Raw genomic sequence first — 20,752 nt, 5'->3', positions numbered from 1 at the left:
GCACCCTGTGCCTGATAAGTCCCCTGCGGAGTACTGACTTGTGAGCCTCCCAAATTATCCCCGGGTCGCAGTCCTGCGTTTAGTTTTCTTGAAAATAAAGGGCCAATTCCCTGGTCACATCTGCTAAAACTTCCAGTATCTCTAGGAGGCTCTCATTAAGGTGCCAGAATAGAGACCTAGGTGAGGGGTTCCTAGAGAGGGTGAAGGTAAGGGCTACAGGAGCGTGGTCAGACCAAGTAATATGGCCGATGGAGGAAGAGCTCACCAAGTGCAGTTGGTCACATGGAACCAAGAAGAAGTCTATCCTCAAGTATGATTTGTGAGAAGAGCAAAAAGAGTGGTCCCTTTACCAGGAGTGTTGCAGACGCCAGACATCAACTAATTGGTGATTCAGTAAACACTTAGTAATCTGCTTTATAGAGGAAATGAGGAGCGAGGAGCAAGAGGCAGAAGTGTCAATCGATGGCGACAGGGGACATTAAAGTCCCCACCTAATATCAACTGGCCCTCCCGAAAGTCACATAATCTGTGCAGGGTAGTACTGAGGAACATGTCCTGGTGATCATTGGGAGCATACACAGTGGCAAATGTAAAAGGGAGCTCTCCAATGTGGCCCCTAAGAAAAAGATATCTGCCCCCAGGGTCCACCAGAGAATCCTGGGGAACCCAGGGGAGCCTGCTAGAGATCAGAATGGAGACTCCCTTGGTCTTAGAGGAGGGGTTAGTAGAGTGGTAGACCTTAGGGAAGGATCTCGACCATAGAAAGGGGAGGCTAGTATTTTTAAAATGTGTTTCTTGTATAAAGGCCACATCAGTACAGGAAGTCTTTAGTTCTCAAAGGAGGATCCACCATTTTCCAGGGGAGTTCAGTCCCTTAACGTTTAGAGAGGTGACCTTGACTGAGTCTGCCTTAGCTCCTCGGGGAGGGGGACGACAGAGAAAAGCAAAGAAAGTTGAACCAAGGTAGTTATTGGGTAGGTAATGGATGGCAGGAACAAAGCGGTAGAAAGGAAGGGCAAATGGAAGGAAAGGTAAGGGGAAAAAGAGGCCGGGCACCTCAACCCCAGGGGGAGAGGGAAATTAAGGGTTGTCCACACTCAACAGTACAGGAAGGGTATATTAAAACAGCACAATTATGCTATAGCGCTTACCAGTTGTACACTGGGTTTAAAGCGCCGTCCTACTTGGGTTGGTGGGTAGACAGGTCAGAGAGGGAGCCCCCGGATCCTAGTCCCCCCACTCCCGGCAGTGGTAAATGTCACGTCTGATACCGGTATGAAAATAAAACACAATCAGTAACATCATAGAACCAAAAAACAATAGTGTAATCAAAACAGTGGTAAAGCATATATCTGTCAGCACCGAGGGGTCTCCTCGGCTCGCCCTAAATGTAGGCATGCATGAGGGAGCCCGTCACAACAGAAAAGGAATCACAGAATGGGATCCACCACCCCCCGTCCCATACCCCAAACGTACATACAGTCCCCGAACAAATGCATTTCTCCCTTTGGCAGATATTCCTCTCCTTACCCCCTCTCCCCCGTCCACGTCCCGGGGGAAAAGGGGGGAAAAAGGGGGAGGGAAGGGGGGCAGCAAGGGAAAGGGTACAAACATGTGGAAATGTCAAGTCCTTTAGCGCACTCACAGCAGCAACCACCCGGACCCCATAAATTTCAACTTCTCCCCTCCAGGGTCAACACATCAAGATGAAAGAGGAGCAGCCCTGGTCGGTGCAAGGAAAATCCAGCAGGCAAGGGTCTGGGGCCACCATCTCTCCATCCAACGGGAGACTTCACCCGAGCAGCAGTCCTGGGGCCCGCCAATTAGTGTCTCTCCTGCATCGCCATCGGGGGCTGTGTAGAGCATCCAGAGGGAGGCTGGGATCGCCCAAACAGTAAGGGGTAAATCCTCCAGGGGGGTCCAGAGTCAAACTGGAGGGAAGCAGTGTCTCGTACCAATAGGCCCAATAAATAAGTCATCCAGGGTGTCCCCGTAAGCTGCAGAAGGCAATGTCGGTAAAGAGTAGGTGGGGGCCAGAGGGGGGGACGAGGGGTGCAACCAGGGAGAGGGGACACATATGCGGGAATGTCAAGCCCTTCCAATACAGTGCACTAGGTATCACTCAGACCCCCCAAAGTGCAACTCCCCCCTAAGGTCAAGACCCCAGAAGGGAAGATGAGCCGCCCTGGTCTGTACATGAAAGAACCTGCTGCCAAGGGGTTGTGGCCATCATCCCTTCCTCCAATGGGAGATGCCACCGGCATGACAGCCCCGTGTCCTGTCAAGTGGTGCCCCTCCTACAATGTCGTCGGGGTATATGTGGAGCATCCAGGGGGAGGCAGGGACCACCCAAACAGTGAGGGATAAAGACTCCAAGGGGGACCGGTGTCAGACAGGAGGATAGCGGTGTCTTGTACAAGTTGGGTTATTAGACAAGTCATCCAGTGTGTTCCTGTGAGCAGCGGAAGGAAAGGTCGGTAAGGATTATGAATGGGTGGGGGCACGGGAGTGCATAAAACTGCCACCAGATGACCGAGGCAGAGAGGGCAAGGGGATGAAAGTCAGATCTGCTAGGTGGGGGGGGGGGTTGAGGAGTGTCCCTCATATTACTCATGTTGGCCATCCCTTGAAGCTGAGCGCTCTGCATACCCAGGACGTTCTTCTGTATAATCTAGCCTATCTGTATACATTAGCCTGTCTTTTGTACACATTAGCCTCTCTGTATAAACTAGCCTGTCCTCTGTACACACTAGTGTATACAGATAGACTAGATTATACAGAAGAACGTCCTGGGTATGCAGAGATGGAGGCTAGGGTATACAGAGAAAGAGGCTAGAGTATGCATACTTGCTAGTGTAAACAGACGGACTGGTGTATACAGAAGGCCGGCTAGTTTATACAGAGAGGCTAATGTGTACAAAAGACAGACTAGGGTATACAGATAGGCTAGATTATACAGAAGAACGTCCTGGGTATGCAGAGATGGAGGCTAGGGTATACAGAGAAAGAGGCTAGAGTATGCATACCTGCTAGTGTATACAGACGGACTAGTGTATACAGAAGACCGGCTACTTTATATAGAGATGCTAATGTGTGCAAAAGACAGGCTAGTGTATACAAATAGGCTAGATTATAGAGAAGAACATCTTGGGTATGCAGAGATGGAGGCTAGGGTATACAGAGAGAGAGGCTGGGTTACACAGAGAGGCTGGTGTATGCAGACTTGCTAGTGTATACAGACGGACTAGTGTATACAGAGAGGCTTGGGTATACAGAGAGCTAATGTATAAAGAGAAGCTAGTGTATACAAAAGACATCCAAGGGTATACAGAGAGGCTCGTGTATGTAGAAGACCGGCTAGTTTATACAGAGAGGTTAAAGTGTACAAAACACAGGCTAGTGTATATAGATAGGCTAGATTATACAGATCTAATGTTATTCCCCTGAGCCTAGTGTATACAGAAGAATGGCTAGTGTATACAGAGAGACTAGTGTGTACAGATGACAAGCTATTGTTTACAGATAGGCTTTTGCATACAGAAGACAGTCTGGGGAATTCAGTGAGGCTAGAGTATGCAGAGAGACTGGGACACCGAGACTATTGTAAAAAGGAGGCAGGCTAGTGTATATAGATTACGGGAACATGTATATAGAAGACAGAGAAGGCGGTGTACACCGAGAGATTAATGTATGCAGAAAGGCTAGCGTGTACAGAAGACAGGACTTTATGTTTTGCTAATGCAACTACGTCTTAATCATGTAAAGAGACACAGTGCTTTTTTAATTTTTTGGTGCTGTTAAAAGGTCAGTGGTGTGTTTTCAGAGGTGATATATACAGTTAATGTGGAGAACTACAAATATACAAAATAGAGCAAAAGAGTGCTAAGTTTTATTTGTTAAGTCATTGGGACATTAGGACAATTTACATAGCAATTTACATGGCTTAATATTGCAGAGCGTAATTTATCAAGAAAGAGATCCAAAGCGTTAGTTGCAGTAGCTTCATAAAACTGAGAAATCGTTGCATTACTCTAAATTTAAAAGTTGTTCCGGTAGCACTGAGAAGACTGATATTAGGTGAAATATACACATTTCGTTTACTAATACCGGCTAAATGTTAATATCTTAATATGTGTAAGGTAGAAATAAGATGGTTTTGTTTTTGTTGGTTTACCAGGATTTAGAGATATTAATCAGTTTATTCTAATAATAAATTTAGCAAAATAACTCAGATTAATATTGAGACAGTATATACAGGTCGCGTTTAAGTGTAAATACACAAAATATATATGATTGCTGCATAACACGAAATAACAGCAACGACGTGTCTAGGTATTTATCATTCTGGTTCATTACGTGTCTTTTTAATCATGTAGTGAATATACTCCAAATATAGCATAAGGATGAAAAAGGATAATACCTGGCAGAAGATGACATGGCAAAAAACTAACGGCATTAGAATTGTGAATGTGAATTAGAGATGAAATGTCTATCCCCATTGGTTACTTGCAGGTAACCATTAATACAGTTAACACGGCTACATACAGCAAAGTGTGAGCTAAGCAGCTAAATATTCCTTAAAATTGCAGAGATTAAGTATTGCAGTTGAAAAGAGATCGGAAGCAGTAGCTTCAAAATGACTGAGAAATTCTTTCATTACTCTAAATGTAAAAGTTATCCCGGTAGCACTGAGTTTTCTGATATTAGATGAGTGATCGTTGTAGTACAAATTCAGTTTCCTATTTCAGAGAGATAACAGCTAAATGTGAGATGAGCAATTAAACTGTTCACATCGGTAGTATTGCATTACTCTTAATATGTGCAGCGTGTAAAGAAGCAATAAGATGGTTTTGTATAATCCTAAAATTAGAGTTGTACGTAATAAAGGTGAGTAGGTGAGTAGGTTACCTGGATTTAGACATAGCAAATTCTATCATCTAATTTAGCAAAATTAGAAAGGATAATATTGAGACAGTATATACAGGTCGAGTTTAAGTGGAAATACACAAAATATCTAGCTTACCTTTACATTGTTCAATAGAGCGTTGCAAAGTAATACCAAGCCAGAATGACGGAATTGCAATTTAGATGAGATGATTGCTATAATCATGAAATATCAGCAACGACGTGGCTAGATTTCTATCGTTTTTCAGTATCCTTACGTGTCTTTAAGGATCAGAAAGTATAATAACGGGCAAAGTATGACATGGTAAAGAGACAGATTGCATTAGAGGTGTGAGATAGACATGAAATGTCAATCCACATTGGTTACTTTCATGTAACCATTAATACAGTTAACGCGGCTACATACAGCAAAGTGTGAGCTAAGCAGCTAAGGGGTACACATTTTTTAAGAGTAAATTGACGTAGCTTTAAAATTCCAACGTGTAAATCGTTCCATTAATTTTGTTACGCACGAAGACGGCTTAGACTGACAGTTTTCTGTTTTCACTGGTTATCGGCATAATGTATCAGTAACCCTGAACATTAGTAGTGATAGAAAGTTTACATTAGGATGTATGCTTGATGTGAATGTAAAATAGTTGCATTATGTGTTAGTAATGTAATCAAACTTTATTGCTATCCTTTGCTAGTGCAATCACTTCTCAATCAAGTAAACCGTCCCACTGCTTTTCTCACATTTTGCTGCTGTCGGAATAGCAATGAGATTAGATGGTTGTAACATAACACGAAATATGAGCACGGCAAGGTACAGAAAAACAGTAATAATTTAAGAGTACAGTAGAATATAGTATACATTATTTAAGATTAAATTGATTTAGCTTGAAAGAAAATCTAAGTTTAAATCGTTGAGTAAATCGTATATTTATCAGATAACTAACTCTGAGATTATGATTAAGTCACAGGTTAATTTGACAGTTCCTTTACGCGGTCCTTTTCCACTGGTATAATCATAATGTAATATCAGTAAATGTTAAAATTGTAAGACGGTTACAATGTTTTAGGATGTGGAATTGATATGGATTTAAAAGTGATACATTCGTTTTCTGAAGCATATGGCAGAAAGACGGCTTACAATGCTTTTCTCAAATTTTGCTGCGGTTAAAAGAAATGTTTTGTCACTGTGTTTTAACTGTGACATTTAAGGTGGAGAAAAAGAAATAATACAAAAAATAGAGTCAAACAGTGGAAACGTTTATTTGCTAATGTCATGTGAGCTGATACTGGTTGAGCAAAAAAAATGTTTTATTAAGATGTAAGACTAGTTTTATTCTCTACACAAATGCCTTTGAGACAGTTGTATAATATAGGCGACCAATAGGACATTTAAATGGCTTAATATTGCAGGGAGGAAGTATCGCTGTTCAACGGTAAGAAATTGAAAGCTTAGCTTGAGAATGGCTGAGAAATAGTTGCGTTAATCTAAATTTAAAGGATATGCCTGTACTATTGAGAAAGCTTATATTAGACTAGTTGATCTTTGCATTACACCATCTATTATTATTATTACAATTCTAGTGCAGAGAGATAGTTAATGTCAGAGATACTCGGTTAATGTCAGAAGAGCAATACAACTGCTTACATCGTTAGCGAGCGATAGTTACATTACTCTTAGTATGTGCAGCATGTCTGGTAGCAAATGGATGTTTTTTTGACCATTTTACATTACCGTACAATTAGCGGTAGACATCGAGGTGAATAGATTTAACCGGATTTTGAGATAGTACTCTCTATTTCTAGTAATAAATAAAGCAAAATAAGTCAGGATGGTGTGTCGTCAATGGTGATATCAGTTGATGTGGAGAATTAACAAATATGCAAAATAGAGCAAAAGAGAGCAAAGATAAGTCATTTGTTAAGGCATTGGCCGTTATTGGTTTGCCAGTACATGGTTTACTTTGATGTATAATAGTTTTATTGCATGCTTGATGTAGATGATTATAATCGTGTAGTGAGTATAATCTATGTTTAGCATAAGAATGAAAAGGCATAACATGGCAATGAGACAAACTCCATTAGATGAAATGTCTCTGTATATTCCAGATTGTCTTCTGTTATCACTTAGCCTACCCTCTAAATTCACTAGCCTCTCTATATACACCAGCATGTTTACACTAGCCGGTCTTTTGCATACAATAGCCTGTCTTCGATATACACTAGCCTATGTTCTGAATACGTATTCTGTCTTCTGTATGCCCTAGCCTGTCTTCTGTATACATTAGTCTCTCTGTATAAACTAGCATCTCTGTATACCCCAAACTGTCTTCTGTAAACACTTGTCTCTTCTTTATAGCCTGTCTAGCCTTTCTTCTGTACACCCTAGCTTCTCTGTATACACTAACCAGGCTTCTTTATACAATAGCTTCACTGTATGCACTAGCCTCTCTGTATAATCTAGCCTCTCTGTATACCCTAGATAGTGTTCTGCATACACTTGCCTCTCCGTAGAAGCCAGCCTTTATTCTGTATTCACTAGCCTTTCTTCTGTATGCTGTAGTCTTCTATATTTACTAGCTTCTCTGTACCCCTTGCATCTCTGTAAACTCTGTATAAACTAGCCAGTCTAATGTATACACTCGCCGACTGTATACACTAGACTCTCTGAATACACTAAACTCTCTGTATACCACAGCCTGTCTTCAGTATACACTAGCCTGTACAATCTAGCTAGAATAAACCAGCCTGTCTTCTGTATCCACTAGCCTGTCTCTTTACACTGGCCTGTCTTCTGTACAAACTATACTCTCTGTATACACTACCCAGTCTTCTGTATACACTGTCAGCTTTGATGTATACCCAAGCCTGTCTTGTATACACTAGTTTCTCTATATGCACTGTCTTTTGTGTATACACTCGACTCTCTCTATACACTAACCTCTCTATATACATTAACATCTTTGTATATACTAGCCTCTCTTTAAACTAGCCTCTCTGTGTACCCCAGCCTCACTGTTTACTCTAGCATCTCTGTATACACTAGCATTTCTTTATACATCACCCTATCTGTATTAATTAGCATCTCTGTATACCCCAGCCTACCTTATGGCAGCCTCTCTGTATACACTACACTGTATACACTAGCATTTCTGTATACATCCCCCTCTCTGTATTCACTTGCCTCTCTGTATACCCCCAGCCTGCCTCTCTGTATGCACTAGCTTTTCTTCTGAATATAATAGTCTCAGTCTCTCTCTATAACCAAGCCTGTTTTCTGTATACATTAGCATGTGTCCTGTATACACTAGCCTGTCTTCTTTATTCTCTAGCTTCTCTGTATACAATAGCCTACTACTTTGTATACCCAACCGGTTTTCTGTATAAACTGGCCTACCTTCTGTATATCTTAGCCTCTCTGTATATACTTAGCTTAGCCTTCCTTCTATATAAACTGCCATTTATGAGTTAAACAAAGAGTCTAGTGTACATAAACAACAGGCTGGACTATAAAGAGAGGATAGGGTATACAGAAGAAAGCCTAGTGTATACAGAACACAGGCTAGTACCCTGAGCCTGGGTGAGAGTGGATGAGGAGCATTAGGAGGGCTTGGTCTTCCACATCCAACCAAGTCTTCGGCATGATGTGGCTCAACACGTCCAGCTGCCGAAAATAAGGAAAAGCGTGGGAGGCACACAACACCCACTGTATCAGTGCTAAGTTCCTGTATTACAGAAACAGAACACCAGCAATAAGGCTTCAGGTGTATACTGTGCAGGAGGCACACAACACCCACACTCAACAACCACTGCAGATGCCTGTATTGCAGAAATTGAACACCAGTAATAAAGGGTAGCTTCAGGTGTGTACTGTGCAGGAGGCACATAACCCCCACTGTAACAGTGCTAGGTTCCCAAGCAGTTCCCAAGCAGTCCCTGCCTATCGTCCTCTTTCCCTGACCGCCGCAACACACCATACAAGGCCGCCGTGCTGGTGGCCTTATATAGTGTGGGGTGTGTACTAAACCCCCCTGAGCTATAATTGGCCACAGGAATCCTGCCTGTGGTCAATTGTGGCTCTCCTCTCAGAGGATGTCACATCTCTTCTTATTATATAGAACTTTTTATGCTCCTCGTAAACTTTTCCAATTCGGCCGAGTGGCCAGATGCAAGCTGCCCCCGGTGCGGGAACATGGGGGGAGACATGATTCACATGTTTTGTAGATGCCTGAAGGTGATCCGCTACTGGACGGAGGTGACAGGAACCATTGATCGGGTTTTTGGAACCTCCACCAGGAAGGAGTTGGAAACCCAGGAAGCAGCCAGATGGCATTTCTGAGATGCCTATTTCAGGCAAAGGAACTGATTGCCCGACAATGCTTAGCCTCCAATGTTGGCAATGACTTGTTTTTTTTCACTTGTTTCCCAAGATGACCATGTTGGCGTTTGTCAAGATGGTTGAGAGTGCCCAAAGAGATCGCCTACGACCCCATCACCTTGAAAGTGCCCGATCTTGTCTAATCTCGGAGGCTAAGCATTGTCGGGCCTCATTAGTGTCTTGATTGGGAGATCAACTGGGAATACCGAATGCCGTAGGCTTCTTTTTATGTTGTGGGCTTTGACCTGTTTTTTTTAGCTTGTTTCCCAAGGTGACCATCTTGGCCTTTGTCAAGAAGCTTCAGAGTGCCCAAAGAGAGTGCCTACGGCCAAAACACCCTGAAAGAGCCCAATCTCATCTGATCTTGGAGGCTAAGCAGCGATTGGCCTGGTTAGTACCTGGATGGGAGACAGCCTGGGAATACCAGGTGCCGTAGGCTTCTAATTATGTTGTCGGCATTTACCTGTTTTTTTTTCCCTTGTTTCCCAAAGAAATTGCCAAAGAAATTGCCAAAGAAATTGCCAAAGAAATTGCCTACGGGCACAACACCCTGAAAGCGCCCTGGTCTCAGAGGCTAAGCAGGGTTGGTCCTGGTTTTTACCTGGATGGGAGACCGCCTGGGTTTTCCAGATGCCGCAGGCTTCTTTTTATGTTGTTGGTGTTGACCTGTTTTTTTCTCTTGTTTCCCAAAGTGATCATCTTGTCAAGAGGGTTGAGAGTGCCTAAAGAGATCGTTTACAGCCGCATCACCCTGAAAGCACCCTATCTCTTCTGATCTCGGAGGCTAAGAAGGGTTGGGCCTAGTTAGTACTTGAATGGGAGACGGCCTTGGAATACCATGTGCCGTATTCTTCTTTTTATGTTGTTGGCGTTGACCTGTTTTTTTTCGCTTGTTTCCCAGGGTGACTATCTTGGCATTTTTCAAGAGGGATGAGAGTGCCCAAAGAGATTGCCTATGGGCACATAACCCTGAAGGCGCCCGATCTCCTCTGATCTCAGAGGCTAAACAGGGTCGGGCCTTGCTAGTACCTGGATTGGAGACCACTCGGGAATACTAGGTGCTGTAGGCTTCTTTTTATGTTGTTGGCGTTGACTTGTTTTTTTGTTTGTTTGTTTACCAAGGTGACCATCTTGGTGTTTGTCAAGAGGGTTGAGAGTGCCTGAAGAGCTCGCCTATGGCCACATAACCCTGAAAGCACCAGATCTTGTCAGATCTCAGAGACTAAACAGGGTCGGGCCTTGTAAATACCTGGATGGGAGACCACCTGGGAATACTAGGTGCTGTACACTTCTTATTATGTTGTTGGCGTTGACTTGTTTCTTTTGTTTGTTTCCCAAAGTGACCATCTTGGCGTTAGTCAAGAGGGTTGAGAGTGCCTGAAGAAATCTCCTACGGCCACATCACCCTGAAAGAGCCCAATCTCATTTGATTTCAGAGGCTAAGCAGGGCTGGGACCTGGTTAGTACCTGGATGGGAGACCACCTGGGATTTTACGATGCCATAGTTTTTTTTTTTAAGTTGTTGGCATTGGCTTTTTTGCTTGTATCCCAAGGTGACCATCTTGGAGTTTGTCAAGAGGGTTGAAAGTGCCTGAAGAGATTGCCTCAGGGCACATCACCCTGAAAACACCCGATCTCGTTTGATGTTGGAGGCTAAGAAGAGTCGGGCCTTGTTAGTACCTGGATGGGAGACCGCCTGGGAATACCAGGTGTCTTAGGCTTCTTTTTATGTTGTTGACATTGACCTGTTTTTTTTTGCTTGTATCTCAAGGTGACTATCTTTGCATTTGTCAAGAGGGTTGAAAGTACCCAAAGAGGGGGGGCATGGCTTACCGGCTGATGTAGGAGGACGTGCATGCCTTGAGCTCCGCCAGCCATCCGTGCTTACATCCTTACAGTCTGCTCTGAAACGCTGTTTTCGGGGCCCTTACCTCCTGCCACGCTAGGAGAAGCATCCCGGACCACCGCGGTATATCTTGGGACCCATGCTGTGATGTCCAGACGCCATACCGGAGGGAAGGGGCTGACGGACCCCCCAGGCCAAGATGGCGCCAGCGCGCGGCGTGCAGCCAGAGACCAGTACAAGGAAGCGGCACAAAAGCTCCTCTATGGTGGTAAATCATACAAGGATGCCCTGGCTGGCCAGCCCTCTCCTCAAGCTACCCCTGGAGGTTCTCCTGAGGCAGATGACACAGTCCCCTTGGAGGATGCAGATGGATTGTCCGCAGCATGGCACACAGTGAGTACACCCAGGGACAGTGCTAGGCCTGAAGCACAGGCCATCCCCTCTCCAGTACTGGAAAGGGAGCCTACACTAAGGGACATATTTGCCGCTGTCACCTCCTGTAATCACTCTATTGCAGCCCTCTCAGAGGACATTAAAGGGGTTAAGGCTGAAATAACTTTTGTCCGCCATGACATGCAAAAGCTCAGGGAGAGAACAGCTGCCTTGGAAGGCAGACTCAGTACAGTAGAGGATGATCTGGCCCCCATGCAAAGGGATCTGAAATATAATTGCCATCTTACTGAACAGCACGCTATGCGACTTGATGAGATGGAAAATCGCATGAGACGCAATAATATTCGCGCTTTGGGGATTCCGGAACGTGTTGAGGATAAAAACCCGGTTGACTTTATTGAAAATTGGTTGATTGCCACCTTTGGCAAAGAATCCTTGTCACCTCTTTTTGCTGTAGAACGCGCCCACCGGGTGCCATCTCGCCCCCTACCCCCGGGCAATCGCCCCAGGCCCTTCTTGTTTAAACTCCTCAACTATAGAGACAGGGATACCATTCTCTCTAAAGCGCGGGGGTTGTCAGACAAGATGGAGATTGAGAATTCCAGGATTTCGCTATTTCCGGACTTTTCAGCAGAGCTCCAGAAAAAGCGTGCAACATTTCTTGAAGTTAAGAGACGCCTTCGGGACCTTAACGTTCAATATGGTATGCCAAGCTTCAAAGATCTCCTCCACGATAACGGCACTTTCAGACAGGATGACTGGACTTCCACTTTTGCAGGTCCGGCGGAAGGCAGAGGTTTTTGGTTCCATTGCAACCCCATTAGAGCTACAGGATGCCTGCACATGTGAAACCCTGTTTGTCATCTAGAAGAGTCTTCTATGGGCGTTTCCATGGCCTTCCCCCAGCCCCGAGTTTTGTATGGGGACTATTAGACTGCTATCTTTCCCGTGTGGGAGCCCCGCGGGCTTTAATACAGAAGATGCCACGGTTTTTTGCTGTTTAACTGTTTTTCTTTTCTTTTTCCTTTTGCTTAATTTTCTTTCTCTCAGGATCGCAACGGACAAGGACTATTTCCCGGCCTGTCTGCACCCGTCTGGGCGCCTCTTCCTAGCTGCTACAGCTCATGCCGGACTTTTTTCTCCCCATTTTTGGGGCATCTCAGGTGATGCGACTTCCCAGTCGCTTGTTGCTGATATATATGTGTTAACTGCATTTTTCCTCCCTGGTTGTTTACGAATGTTAATATGGTCACTCCTATCTACATTTATATTTTGTATTCCTGATGGCTAAGGTTAGATTTCTTTCTTGGAATGTCAGGGGGCTGGGCAATCCGGTGAAGAGGCTGGCGGTGTTGCGGCACCTTAAGGATATGAAGGCTGGTATTGTGTGTCTGCAGGAGACACATTTTGCTCCTGCTGGTACTCATAGCCTTGGGTCTAGACTGTATACCCAGCAATTCCATTCTACATACTCTGCTTATGCAAGGGGAGTGAGTATCCTAATTAGACAACATACCAATTTCTCTTGCTCCCAACAGGTTATTGACCCGGGGGGGAGGTACATCTTCTTGTTGTGTAAGATTGCTACTGTACATTGCATTATCGCTAACGTTTATATCCCGCCGCCGTACTCGGCGGAGGTTCTTAGGCGCCTAGCTGGGTTCATGGCACAGTTCCCTGGCATACCCCTGCTGGCGATGGGTGATTTTAATAACTATGTTAACGGCCTGTGGGATAAGATTCCAACTCCTCCTGTGGTCCCCTCCCGCCCTAATGGCGATACTCCCTTTGCAGCTCTATTAGCTGAACTTGGGCTGGTAGATGTCTGGTGGAGAGCCCACCCCCACACCCGTTTGTACTCCTGTTGCTCTCCGGCGTTTGGGAGCTTGTCCAGAATAGACTTGGGACTGGGGAACTCTGCCCTTCTTCCCCTAATTAGTGACTCTGGATATGGGGTTAGACATGTATCCGACCACTCCTCTTTGTGGATTGAGATGTCCCTATCTACTGACCTCGCACCTAGGAGTTGGAAGCTTAACCCCTTTTGGCTTGCACTTTTCCCGCAGCCTGACCCCATAGCAAGTGCCCTTAAACTTTTCCTGCAGGACAATTTAGGCTCGGCCTCTATAGACGTAGTCTGGGATGCAGCTAAGGCCTTCCTTAGGGGGCAATTTATCACTGCTATAAATAGTATAAAACGGAATACTAAAGCTTGGGAAATGGAGGTCGGTAGAGCACTTAGAGAGTCAGAGCAGGCCTATGTTGACAACCCTTCGGAGGACACTAAGAGGTCTTGGTTGGGGGCGCAATCTATGTCTAGACAGGTGACTTTACAACTGGCAGAAAATAAACGATTTTTCCTACAACAAACGCACTTTGAGGAGGGGGAATCGACAGGCCATATGCTGGCTCTGCTGGCGAGGGCTCAGGGTTCCGCTCCTATGGTTCACTCACTGTGCGATTCACAGGGGGTGACCCACTCGGACACCCCTGGGATCTTACAGATATTTCGGTCCTTTTATGCAGACTTGTACTCCTCCAAGGTGCAGCCCGGTGACGGGGAGATTGTGGACTTTTTGAATGGTTGTGATATCCCATGCCTGTCTGCGTCGGATGGGGGGCTGTTGAACGCCCCCATAACGGAGGATGAATTGGCTTCTGCACTGGAACACTCCCATAATAACAAAGCTCCGGGGGCAGATGGCCTCCCATCCGAGGTATACAAGCGTTATGCCTGTGTTCTTTTGCCCACCCTTTTGAAAGTGTTCAACAACGCCCTAGAGACAGGGGTCCTGCCCGCTTCTATGAACGAAGCAATCATAATTGTACTTCTAAAACCGGGTAAGGTAACGACATCACCGGACGCATATAGGCCCATCTCCTTGCTCACGACAGACGTTAAACTATTGGCTCGGGTCTTGGCGACGAGATTGTCCCTGGTAATACACAAACTGATCCATAGGGATCAATCAGGATTTATTCCCTCGCGTTCAACTGCCTTAAATATTCGCCGTTTATTCCTAAACCTACAGGTCCCTGTGGATAACCCTGGTAATCAGGCCGTCCTCTCGCTGGACGCGGCTAAGGCCTTCGATAGTGTTGAGTGGCCTTATCTGTGGAAAGTGATGGAGCGGATGGGGCTGGGCAGTACATTTATTAGCTGGGTCCAACTATTATATGCCAAGCCGACGGCTAGGATTAGAGCTAATGCGGAGCTTTCCGACCCATTCGTGCTGTATAGAGGCACGAGACAGGGGTGCCCTTTGTCACCCCTGCTCTTTGCCATGGCGCTTGAACCACTAGCAGCCAGAATGAGATCGGCTCCGGACATTGTTGGATTCTGCAGGCCCACTGGAACGGATGTGGTATCACTATACGCGGATGACACGCTTATATACCTGGGGGACACACAGGGTTCCCTCACAGCCACTATGAACTTGATTACCCTATTTGGTACATTATCCGGTTTTAAGATTAACTGGGACAAGTCTGTACTACTGCCCTTGTCCCCTCTAACGGCACCTCTACCCCCTTGTGCAAACATGATCCAGACGGTTGCGTCCTTTAAATACCTGGGGGTACAGATATCCCCCGAGGTGACGGACTATGCCAATCTGAATCTTCTGCCATTGTTACTTAAGTTCAGGGATAAGTGTAAGATCTGGTGCAAACTGCCGCTATCGGTAGTGGGAAGGGTGAACCTCATTAAAATGGTATGGGCTCCGCAGTTGCTCTACGTTTGTCATAACTCCCCGACCTGGATCCCGAAATGTTGGTTCGATAAAATTGACTCTCAGTTTAGGGAATTAATATGGTGTAGAAAGACGGCCAGGCTTAGTTTACTTACCCTGCAATATAATAAGGACGAAGGGGGGTTGGCACTACCACATGCTAGGCTGTATTTTTTGGCTTCGCAGCTCCAGCACCTGGGTGGGTGGGGGTCAGATGATCCCCTGGACCCGATATGTAGGATACTGGATGACACTGTCGCCCCGGACATAGCATTGTCCAGGTTGGAAGCAGGCTTCCCTCATATGGACAGGAGTTCCCGACTATTATACTGCTGAATACCCTATGGTCCCAGGTTAAACAACTATTACGAATACGTGGCTTCCTTGCCCTCACCCCTATTTGGGGGAATGCTAATTATGGTGAGCTTTTTAAGCTCAAGGGATTTGGTAACTGGAGTAGGAGCGGCCTCCGGTACCTCTCGCAGCTGTATAGTGGACGGGTACTGAAGTCCTTCATGGAAATACAGGCTGAGTTTGACATCCCACGTAGGGATTTTTTTAAATACTTACAGTTACGTCATGCGCTACAGACACAGGCACGAAGTGTGCAGCTTTCCCTAACGGACCATCCTGTGGTACAAGGGATATTCATACAGACTGAACGTAAAGGTATGATTTCTAGGGGGTATGCTATGCTTCTTGACGCAGTGCAGGACCCGGCACGTCTTCCATGTCGGCAGAAGTGGGAGGCGGACCTGGGGCCCTTGGACGCGGAGACCTAGAACCTTTGTTTGTCCTCCGCTCCGTTGGTGTTGGTATCGGCCTCCCATAGGCTCTCCCATCTATACTTACTACATAGGACTTATAGGACACCAGTTAAACTGCACAGTTGGGGTGTTAGGGGGTCTCCCCTTTGCCCTAAATGTATGCGGGACCATGGGGATCTCATGCATATGTTCTGGAGGTGCCCGAAACTCAAACGGTATTGGGATGGAATCCTTGACACTATATCTTCTGTGTTCTCTGTTGATATTCCGCGGTGTCCGTTGGTCTGCCTGTTGGGAGCCCTGGATGAAGAATCGTTGACGCCCTCGGTTCATACGGCCATTATTAGGTTGCTTTACGTAGCCAGGAAATTAATAGCGCGATTGTGGATAACACACAGGGTTCCCACCAGGCAGCAATGGACGGAACAGGTGAACCAGATGCTGATCAGGGAAAAGATAACATACCAACACAGAAATGCACCGCACAAATTTAATGCCATGTGGGGGGGATGGCTCGAGGTTCCGGGACTAGCCCCCCACCAACTTATACAGGACAGACTTTTACAGGGTTGACTGAAGGTCCAAGGACCTGTGCATGGAGGTACATAAATACTCGTGATCCCGGTAAGGGGCTAATTCTATGTCTCTCCCTCACCCGGTATTTGTAGGGGGTGTAGGGAGACACCAGTAGGACTGGGTGGAGGGATGCGGGCCGCAGTGCATAATCATGGTACTTATGTGGTTGTCTCCTGGTGTGGTGTGGTCTCTGAGAGAATGTTACTTTTGTTTTTACTCTTGGTTCCTTTTTCTTACTTTTTTTTTTAGTTTCATTGACATTTTCCATGTCTCAGCGGTCTACAAACCGAGCCTATTTGTACTTTGTGTTTCCTGTATACCTTTTGATGTAAAAACCAATGCTGCTGTACGACTGTACTTTACTCCTATGTTTGGTTTGTACCATATGTGTTTTGCAATAAAAACTTATTTGATTTAAAAAAAGAAAGTGCCCAAAGAGATTGCCTATGGGCACATAACCCTGAAAGCGCCCGATCTCCTCTGATCTCAGAGGCTAAACAGGGTTGGGCCTTGCTAGTACCTGGATTGGAGACCACCTGGGAATAATAGGTGCTGTAGGCTTCTTTTTATGTTGTTGGCGTTGACTTGTTTTTTTTTTTTTGTTTGTTTACCAAGGTGACCATCTTGGTGTTTGTCAAGAGGGTTGAGAGTGCCTGAAGAGCTCGCCTATGGCCATATGACCCTGAAAGCACCAGATCTCATCTGATCTCAGAGACTAAACAGGGTCGGGCCTTGTAAATACCTGGATGGGAGACCACCTGGGAATACTAGGTGCTGTAGACTTCTTCTTATGTTGTTGGCGTTGACTTGTTTTATTGTTTGTTTCCCAAGGTGACCATCTTGGCGTTTGTCAAGAGGTTTGAGAGTGCCTGAAAAAATCTACTATGGCCGCATCACCCTGAAAGAGCTCAATCTCATTTAAACTCAGAGGCTAAGCAGGGCTGGGACCTGGTTAGTACCTGGATGGGAGACCACCTGGGATTTCACGATGCCATAGTTTTTTTTTTTAAGTTGTTGGCATTGGCTTTTTTGCTTGTATCCCAAGGTGACCATCTTGGAGTTTGTCAAGAGGGTTGAAAGTGCCTGAAGAGATTGCCTCAGGGCACATCACCCTGAAAACACCCGATCTCGTTTGATGTTGGAGGCTAAGAAGAGTCGGGCCTTGTTAATACCTGGATGGGAGTCCGCCTGGGAATACCAGGTGTCATAGGCTTCTTTTTATGTTGTTGACATTGACCTGTTTTTTTTTGCTTGTATCTCAAGGTGACTATCTTGGCATTTGTCAAGAGGGTTGAAAGTGCCCAAAGAGATTGCCTATGGGCACATAACCCTGAAAGCGCCCGATCTCCTCTGATCTCAGAGGCTAAACAGGGTTGGGCCTTGCTAGTACCTGGATTGGAGACCACCTGGGAATAATAGGTGCTGTAGGCTTCTTTTTATGTTGTTGGCGTTGACTTGTTTTTTTTTTGTTTGTTTGTTTACCAAGGTGACCATCTTGGTGTTTGTCAAGAGGGTTGAGAGTGCCTGAAGAGCTCGCCTATGGCCATATGACCCTGAAAGCACCAGATCTCGTCTGATCTCAGAGACTAAACAGGGTCGGGCCTTGTAAATACCTGGATGGGAGACCACCTGGGAATACTAGGTGCTGTAGACTTCTTCTTATGTTGTTGGCGTTGACTTGTTTTTTTTTGTTTGTTTCCTAAGGTGACCATCTTCGTGTTTGTCAAGAGGGTTGAGAGTGCCTGAAGAGCTCGCCTATGGCCACATAACCCTGAAAGCACCAGATCTCGTCTGATCTCAGAGACTAAATAGGGTTGGGCCTTGTTTATACCTGGATGGGAGACCACCTGGTAATACTAGGTGCTGTAGACTTCTTCTTATGTTGTTGGCGTTGACTTGTTTTATTGTTTGTTTCCCAAGGTGACCATCTTGGCGTTTGTCAAGAGGTTTGAGAGTGCCTGAAAAAATCTACTATGGTTGCATCACCCTGAAAGAGCCCAATCTCATTTGATCTCAGAGGCTAAGCAGGGTTGGGACCGGCTTGACACCTATTTTGGTAACTATTGCACTTCTTTGGAGGCCATTTGTGTGGATGTACCCACATTTTGTGTACACACTCCATTGTAGCCAAGTAACAGTGGCGCCGGACCTTGCATATAAATAATTCTGTTACTGGTTGCATCCCCTTTGGGGCTGCGATTTATAGGGCTGGCGACGCTGTCTGTGTGCCCTCCCATTTACGTCTAGTCTCACTTTAGCCTCTGTAGCGCGGCCTGGGATCTGCAAGATCTGATTACTTTTTAATTGTTTCCTAAGGTGACCATCTTGGCGTTAGTCAAGAGGGTTGAGAGTGCCTGAAGAAATCTCCTACGGCCACATCACCCTGAAAGAGCCCAATGTCATCTGATCTCAGAGGCTAAGCAGGGTTGGGACCAGTTTAGTACCTGGATGGGAGACCGCCTGGGATTGCCAGATGCCGTAGGCTTCTTTTTATGTTGTTGAGTAAAATTTTTCAAAGACTTTGGCGATTTGGGTTGGGGTAGAGGCCCTATAGCCATTCTCATCTATCAACTGTGGTATGTAAGAGGCAGATTTAAACTCCTTTACCGACCTGGCTAAGATTTTTCCGCATTTGTCCCCTGACTCCTACTTCAGTTTATGACAAAACTGGAGTGCCGCTTTCGCTTTATAATGGAGTAGGTCAGTAACCTGGGTACGGAGTGTCCCCAATTCAATCTCTAAGATCCGTGAGGGGGCATGTTTATGCTTCGCTTCCATAGAGGAAAGTTCACGAAACAGATTAGCAAGCTGTTCCTTCCGTGTTCGTTTGATGCGCCCCGTGCCTGATAAGTACCCTGCGGAGTACTGACTTGTGAGCCTCCCAAATTATCCCTGGGTCGCAGTCCTGCGTTTAGTTTTCTTGGAAATAAAGGTCCAATTCCCTGGTCACATCTGCTAAAACTTCCGGTATCTGGAGGAGGCTCTCATTAAGGTGCCAGAATAGAGACCTAGGTGAGGGGTTCCTAGAGAGGGTGTAGGTAAGGGCTACAGGAGCGTGGTCAGACCAAGTAATATGGCCGATGGAGGAAGAGCTCACCAAGTGCAGTTGGTCATGTGGAATCAAGAAGAAGTCTATCCTCAAGTATGATTTGTGAGGGGAAGAGCAAAAAAAGTAGTCCCTTTCCCCGGAGTGTTGCAGACGCTAGACATCAACTAATTGGTCATTCAGTAAACATTTAGCAATCCGCTTTCTAGAGGAAATGAGGAGCAAGGAGCAAGAGGCAGAAGTGTCAACCGATGGTGAAAGGGGACATTAAAGTCCCCACCTAATATCAACTGGCCCTCTCGAAAGTCACATAATCTGTGCAGGGTAGTTCTGAGGAACGTGTCTTGGTGATCATTGGGAGCGTACGCAGTGGCAAATGTAAAAAGGAGCTCTCCAATGTGGCCCCTAAGAAAAAGATATCAGCCCCCAGGGTCCACCAGAGAATCCTGGAGATCCCAGGGGAGCCTGCTAGAGATCAGAATGGAGACTCCCTTGGTCTTAGAGGAGGGGTTAGTAGAGTGGTAGGCCTTAGGGAAGGATCTCGACCGTAGAAAGGGGAGGCTAGTATTTTTAAAATGTGTTTCTTGTATAAAGGCCACATCAGTACATGAAGTCTTCAGTTCTCACAGGAGGATCCACCGTTTTTCAGGGGAGTTCAGTTCCTTAACGTTTAGAGAGGTGACCTTGACTGAGTCTGCCATTGCTCCTCAGGGAGGGGGAGGGGGATGTCAGAGAAAAGCAAAGAAAGTTGAACCAAGGTAGGTATTGGGTAGGTAATGGATGGCGGGAACTAAGGGGGAGAAAGGAAGGGCAAATGGAAGGAAAGGTAAGGGGAAAAAGAGGCCAGGCACCTGAACCCCAGGGGGAGAGGGAAATTAAGGGTTGTCCGCACTCAACAGTACAGGAAGGGTATACTAAAACAGCACAATTATGCTATAGCGCTTACCAGATGTACACTGGGTTCAAAGCGCCGCCCTACTTGGGTTGGTGGGTAGACAGGTCGGAGAGGGAGCCCCCGGATCCTAGTCCCCCCAGTCCCGGCAGTGGTAAATGTCACGTCTGATACCGGTATGCAAATAAAAGACAGCACTGAGGGGTCTCCTCAGCTCGCCCTAAACC

General features: G+C 45.9%; 5 pseudogenes; all 5 read left to right on the top strand.

Annotated features, from left to right (window-relative positions):
• Nucleotides 1-9,594: 9,594 nt before the first annotated feature.
• On the top strand, nt 9,595-9,713 carry LOC143937698 (5S ribosomal RNA; annotated as a pseudogene).
• Nucleotides 9,714-17,029: 7,316 nt separating this feature from the next.
• On the top strand, nt 17,030-17,148 carry LOC143937120 (5S ribosomal RNA; annotated as a pseudogene).
• A 103-nt stretch (nt 17,149-17,251) lies between these two features.
• On the top strand, nt 17,252-17,370 carry LOC143937704 (5S ribosomal RNA; annotated as a pseudogene).
• A 529-nt stretch (nt 17,371-17,899) lies between these two features.
• Nucleotides 17,900-18,018, top strand: LOC143937119 (5S ribosomal RNA; annotated as a pseudogene).
• Nucleotides 18,019-18,122: 104 nt separating this feature from the next.
• Nucleotides 18,123-18,241, top strand: LOC143936289 (5S ribosomal RNA; annotated as a pseudogene).
• Nucleotides 18,242-20,752: the final 2,511 nt, after the last annotated feature.

Source organism: Lithobates pipiens, unplaced genomic scaffold (assembly GCF_037356315.1).
Source record: "Lithobates pipiens isolate NorthernLeopardFrog02 unplaced genomic scaffold, aLitPip1_a1.2 Scaffold_28, whole genome shotgun sequence".
NCBI classification, from domain to species: domain Eukaryota; kingdom Metazoa; phylum Chordata; class Amphibia; order Anura; family Ranidae; genus Lithobates; species Lithobates pipiens.
The sequence above is the reverse complement of the archived record's forward strand: the minus strand, read 5'-3'. Positions and strand labels throughout refer to the sequence as shown.